Below are 7,138 nucleotides of genomic sequence, written 5' to 3'. Positions count from 1 at the left end.
CTCCTCCAATCTTCGTGTCATCTGCAAACTTACTCACCCATTCTTCCGCCTCTACATCCAGGTCATTTATAAAAATCACAAATAGCAGGGGTCCCAGGACAGATCCCTGCGGCACTCCACTAGTCACCGACCTCCAGGCAGAATACTTTCCTTCCACAACTACACTCTGCTTTCTTCCTTTAAGCCAATTTTTTAACCAAACAGCCAAGGTTCCACGTATCCCATGCCTCATGACTTTCTGGACGAGTCTCTCATGAGGGACCTTGTCAAATGCTTTGCTAAAGTCCATGTAGACCACATCCACTGCCCTACCCTCATCAATTTCTTTTGTTACCTCTTCAAAAAACTCAATCAGGCTCGTGAGACATGATCTTCCCTTCACAAAGCCATGTTGACTATCCATGAATAGACTGTACTTCTCCAAATGCTCATAGATCCTGTCCTTAAGAGTCCTTTCCAATAATTTGCATACCACCGACATAAGACTCACTGGTCTATAGTTCCCAGGTTTCTCCCTATCACCTTTTTTGAACAAGGGAACTACATTTGCCATTCTCCAGTCCTCTGGCACTTCCCCTGCAGCCAAAGAGGATTCAAAGATCATGGCTAATGCTCCTGCGATCTCTTCTCTCAATTCCCACAACAACCTGGGGTGTATCATATCTGGCCCAAGGGATTTATCAATCTTAATGTTTTTAAGAAGATCCAGCACTTCTTGCTTAATCTCCACATTGTCCAGCACACAGGCCTGCTCAATTTCAACCTCATCCTGATCAAGATCCTTTTCACTTGTGAATACTGAAGCAAAGTATTTATTTAGGACCTCCCCAACCTCCTCTGCCTCCAGGTACATGTTGCCCTCTTTATCCTTTAGCGGTCCCACCTTCGTTCTCGTCATCCTCCTATTCTTCATATATGCATAGAATGCCTTGGGGTTCTCCTTAATCCTACATGCCAAGACCTTCTCATGCCCCCTTTGAGCTCTCCTAAGTCCTTTCTTTAGCTCCTTCCTGGCTACCCTGTATTTATCATAAGCCCCTCCTACTTCCTGCTTCTTATTTCTAACATATGCTTTGTTTTTCCTCTTGACAAGTTGCCTCACGTGTTTCATCAGCCACGGTTCCCTTTTTCTACCATTTTTTCCTTGCCTCAGTGGGACAAACCTATCCTGAACCCAACTCAAGTGGTCCCTAAACTTTTCCCACATTACTTCTGTGCTTTCCCCTTTGAACATCTGTTTCCAATTTACTCTCACTAGTTCCTGCCTCATCCCTTCAAAGTTAGCCCTTCCCCAGTTAAGCGCTTTACCATTTTGTCTGATTTTATCCCTTTCCATAGCTATGTTGAAGCTAAGGGAGTTGTGGTCACTCTCACCAAAATGTTCCCCCACCAAGAGGTCTGTCACCTGACCAGGTTCATTACCCAGAACTAGATCCAGTATAGCCTCTCCTCTTGTCGGTAGGTCCACATACTGTGTCAGGAATCCTTCTTGAACACACCTGACAAATTCAGCCCCATCTATCCCCCTTGCACTCAGGAGTTGCCAGTCAGTATGAGGGAAGTTGAAATCACCCATAACCCTGTACTACCCTGTATTTTGTGCACCATTCTAAAATTTGCCTGCTTATCTGCTCCTCGGTGTCCCGAGGGCTATTTGGGGGCCAATAGACTACTCCCAGCACAGTGATTGATCCCTTCCTATTTCTGACTTCCACCCAGACTGACTCCGTGGACACTCCTTCTGCAGCGTCCTCCCTTTCTATAACCGTGATACTATCCCTGACCAGCAATTCTACTCCCCCCCCCCCTCCTTTTTTTTTGGACAGTCAACATTTCGGGTTAAGCCCTTTCATTGGTCGGAGGGAGATAGTGATGTGAGGGGCAGAGATGGAGTAAGAGTTGCCGGTTGGACAAATGAAGAGTGGAAATGGCGATGGAGGCTGGGAAGCTGGAGGGAACAAAAGGTGGCAGATGACAGGATCTGACAGAAAAGGGAGGTGGAGAATGGAATCTAATAAGGGAGGGGGAGTGAGCAGAGAGGGACAATGGGTGCAGGGCCATTGTGTGTGCCAAATTGGGATTGAAACAGGGTGATAGGGGCTGGGGTGGGTCAAGAAGGAAGTGGGTACCTCGGGAGGGTGAAAGGCAAGTTGTGGTGACTGTACTGTGACCCTGAAACAGTGAGAGGTGAAAACCTGACCAATTAGATTCAATGTGGGAAGTGGGAGGTGCTGGACCTCGGTAAGAGGAATGAACAGCAGGTTTTCTATGTAGAAAGTGGCTGCAACTGAATGAGTACGAGGGGATTTCGGTGTCCTGGTCTGTGAGTCACAAATGGGTTGATAGACAGGTGCTGCAAGTGGTTAAAAGAGATTTATTGTACAGGAGTTTGTTTAGAAATGGGAATGTGTGTTACAGGGTGTTAGTGAGGCCATGATTAAGCAAGAAAGGATACAGTAACATTTGAGTGAGTTAAAAAAGAGATTCCTCAGAGTAAGTGTGATTGGTGGAGTTGTGGACCGTGAGGAAGGGTCCCAAAATAATAACAGCATTATACGGATCAGTTGGAGATTGAGTGAAGGATTGGGAGACGGATTTTAATCTGGACAAGAGTTACGTGTTGCATTTTGGGAGATCAGATGCAAAGGGAACATATACTGTTGTTGGCAGAGTCCTGAACGGCATTGGTGCACTGAGGGATCACGGGGTCCAGGAACATTGCTCACTGACAGGACGGTAAACAGAGCATAGAATACAGTACAGGCCCTTCAGCCCATGATGTTATACTGACCCTCCAACCTACCGTAAAATCAGACCAAACCCTTCCTTCATTCATAGCCCTGTTTTTCTATTATCCATTTGCCTAAGTATTTCTCAAATGTCCCTAATCTATCTGCCTTTACCACCACCCCTACTAGGGCATTCCACACACCCATTACTCTCTATGTAAAAAAAGCACCTTCTAACACCTTCTGATACTTACCTCCAAATACCTTAAAATTATGCTGTCTTGCATCACTCAGTTCTGTCCTGGGAAAAAGTATCTGGCTCTCCACTCAACCTAATGTATCTTATCAAGTCGCCTCTCGCCCTCTTTTGCTACAGAGAAAAGATTTAGCCCACTCTACTTGTCCTCATAGGACATGCTCTCTAATCCAGGGAGCATCCTGATAATTCTCTGCATCCCCTCTAAAGTTTCCACATCCTTCCTTTAATGGGAAATGAACACAACCCTCCAAGTGTGTGGTCTGCTCAGAACTTTATAGGCTTGAGCTAATCAGAGTTTCATGGGCTTGAACTAATTCCCCTGACTGACCAAGGCCAACTCATCATACGCTGCCTTATCACCAAGGTTACTTGGCAACTTCGAAGAATCAATGGATGTCTTCCCCAAGATCACTCTGTTCCTCCACACTGCTAAGAATTCTGCTGTTATGTACTTTGTATAAAATGTACTTTGAATTAACCCTGTATTCTGCCTTCAAATTCAAATCTATTAACCTGCCTTCCTCATCCAAGTCATTGGTGAAAATTACAAAGAGCGGGCGTCACAGAACAGATCCCCGCAGAACACTGCTGGTCAAACAGACCCCAGTGGTGGATTGCATCTGCCAATGCTTCCCCAAAAGACCTCGCGAACATTGACTGGACCAGCTGAGGCCTCGATTTACCGAGCTGGGTCTTGCTTGATCTGGTGCTCACACCTTCCTCCCGCAGCCGTGCGATTCCCAAAGACTCTGGCACCTCAGTTTGTTGTCAGTGGATATCAATGTCTCTGAGAAGAGTTTAAATAGTTTTCAAATGATAAATGTCGAACCATTTACAACACACTGACACATGCTCTGTATTTTGTTCTCCATCAGAACCTGATGATTCGGGCACAGTAAAGTTCTCCCAAGACACTCCACATGGTTCTCATTCAAGCTTATTGTGCCTAAGTGTCTGCAGTAACACCTTAAGCAACATGCACAAAATACCAGAGGAGCTCAGCAGGTCAGGCAACATCCGTGGAAGGGAATAAACAGACATCGTGTTGGGCCAAAACTCTTCGAGGAAGGGGGCAGAAGTCAGAATAGGGAGGTGAGGGAGGGGGAGTGTAAGACTAGGTGAAGCCGCTCATCATCTCCCTCGACTTCACCTTCTGTTCACGTGCCTCCTTCTGGCATTCCTCTCTTTCTTCTATGATCCACTGTCGTTTCCTATCAGATTCCTCCTTCTTCATCTCTTTTAAGAGGCTCCTGGATAGATACATGGAGCTTAGAAAAATAGAGGGCTATGGGTAACCCGAGGTAATTTCTGAGTTAAGCACGTTCGGCACAGCTTTGTGGGCTGAAGGGCCTGTATTGTGCTGTAGTTTTCTATGTTTCTAACTCTCCCACCTTTTCCCTGCTAGCCTCTTACCACATGGCTACCTTACCCTTCGTCTGGTATCACCTGCCAGCTTGTACTCGCAAGACAAGACAAAGCAGCACAAGTAGGCCATTCGGCCCATCGAGTCTGCTCCGCTACTCCACCATGAGCTAAACTCTTCTCCTATCTAGTTCCAATTTCCGGCTTTTTTTCCCACATCCCTTGATACTCTGACTAATTAGATACCTATCAATCTCCTCCTTAAACACCCTCAATGATCGGGCCTCCACAGCTGTATGTGGCAACGAATTCCATAAATCCACGACCCTCTGGCTGAAAAAAATTCTCATCTCTTTTTTGAATGGGTACCCTCTCAAGACTGTGGCCTCTTGTCCTGGACTCACCCACCAAGGGAAACAGCCTCTCCACATCTACTCTGTCCAATCCTTTCAACATTCGAAATGTTTCTTTAAATCCCCTCTCATTCTCCTATACTCTAATGAATACAGTCCAAGAGTCGACAAATGCTCCTCATATGTTAGCCCCTGCATTCCAGGAATCATCCTCGTAAATCTTCTCTGAACTCCCTTCAACATCAGCACATCCCTTCTAAGATGGGAGCCCAAAACTGCACACAGTATTTATTCCAAATGAGGTCTCACCAGTGCCCCATAGAGCCTCATCAACACCTCCTTACTCTTATGCACTATTACTCCTTCCGAACGGCCTCGCCCCCGCCCCTACCCTACCTTTTTATTCTGTTTTCTGCCCACTTCCACTCCGGTCCTGATGAAGGGTCACGTTGAACGTTTGCTGCCCTTCATAAGTGCTGCCCAACTTTCTGAGTTCCTCCGGCATTTTGTGAGAGTTGCTCAGGATTTCCAGCATCGGCAGAACCGGTTGTGACTCTGCAGCGACACCTGGTGGCTTTGATATGCAACAGCGCCTCACCAAGCGGGGCAATGTCACTGGTTACAAAGAGTAAATAACCTGGGCCAATACTGACATTTTGGGAGCTTCGGAAGCCTGGAGATGATTTACCACCAAATTCACGACGAAGGGAATGGAAAACAATAAAATCAGTCTCGTTGAAGATTAAGCGAGAGATTTCACAGGAGATTTAGAGACAGCTTCCTTCTGCCCGCTATCAGATTTCGAACTCATTTACCTCATCATCTATTTTGCACTATATTTATTGTAGGTAAAGGAAATTTCTGCATTCCAGTGTACTGTTGCCAGTTTGACGCCCGCGTTGTTTCCTTTGACCACACCGGCTCTGCCCCGTCCCGGGACCGCTCCTGCTCTGCCCGGGGAGGGGACGAAACTCGTTGTGCTCCTGGCTCGCATTGCGAATGCTCGGAAACCACCAGAGGATGAAATTGAACTCTGAGGCTGAGGGATTTCTGGATCACACGAAATTGCGTGGAAGGTCAGAATCAAACATCAGGGTTATTATCAAAATTCAATACTGTTGATTGTCATTTTTCAATACACGAGTGTAAAGGAAAACGAAATGATTGATTCCCGGGATGCAATGCAGCACAAACAACATAATAATATACCTACAGAATTAATACACATCACACTGCATTACTGCTGCAAAACAACAAATTTCACGACAGTAGACCTGATTCTGCCACCCCCTCCTCTGAGGGATCACTCACTCTCACCCACACCTTCTCTTCGCCTCCCATTTCCAAAGGGGCCTTCCTCACCTCTTCCATCCCCGCAGAGCGCAAAAACATTCTACACCTTCGTTAGCTCTCTGCTTCGACCGGGCCTCCTCGCCCCATGCAGGTTTTCAGATGGCTTCTTTCGCGGCCTGAGATGTCTTACAGCTGGCGACGCCTATTTTTAATTTAACGCGTCGATCCCGCAGTTATTACCGCCGTTGTAAACCGTTCTGAGGCCCGCTCGAGTTGTTTCTGCTGCTGTGCGAGGGAATCCACGTCAAGTAATTCAGAATCAGGTTTAATATCATTGACATATTTTGTGAAATGTGGTGTTTGGCGGCAGCAGTACAATGCAATGCATAATAAACTATAAATTACAGTAAGATGTATATATTAAAGAGTTAAATAAGTAGTGCAAAAAGAGGGGAAAAGTCATTGTCCATTCAGAAATCTGATGGCGGAGGGGAAGAGGCTGTTCCTGAATCATCGAGGGTGTGTCTTCAGGCTCCTGTACCTCCTCCCTGATGGCAGAGGGGAAGAGGCTGTTCCTGAATTGCTGAGTGTGTGCCTTCAGGCTCCTGTACCTCCTCCCTGATGGCGGAGGGGAAGAAGCTGTTCCTGAATCGCTGAGTGTGTGTCTTCAGGCTCCTGTACCTCCTCCCTGATGGCAGAGGAGAAACTGTTCCTGAATCATCGAGGGTGTGTCTTCAGGCTCCTGTACCTCCTCCCTGATGGCAGAGGGGAAACTGTTCCTGAATCATCGAGGGTGTGTCTTCACACTCCTGTACCTCCTCCCTGATGGCAGAGGGGAAACTGTTCCTGAATCATCGAGGGTGTGTCTTCACACTCCTGTACCTCCTCCCTGATGGCAGAGGGGAAGAAACTGTTCCTGAATCATCAAGCGTGTGTCTTCACACTCCTGTACCTCCTCCCTGATGGAAGCAATGAGAAGAGGGTGATGAGGGACCCTACTGCTGTCTTCAAAAGGTGTCCTCGATATTATGAAGGCGCTGACTGAGTTTACAACTTTCTGCAGTGTCTTCCGATCTCCGTACTAGTTGAAATGCTCCTCATGGTGTGTATATATAGAAAATTGCGAGTGTTTTTTTTGTGAC

This window comes from Hypanus sabinus, chromosome 26 (assembly GCF_030144855.1).
Source record: "Hypanus sabinus isolate sHypSab1 chromosome 26, sHypSab1.hap1, whole genome shotgun sequence".
Lineage (NCBI taxonomy): Eukaryota > Metazoa > Chordata > Chondrichthyes > Myliobatiformes > Dasyatidae > Hypanus > Hypanus sabinus.
This window is presented reverse-complemented; position numbering follows the sequence as displayed.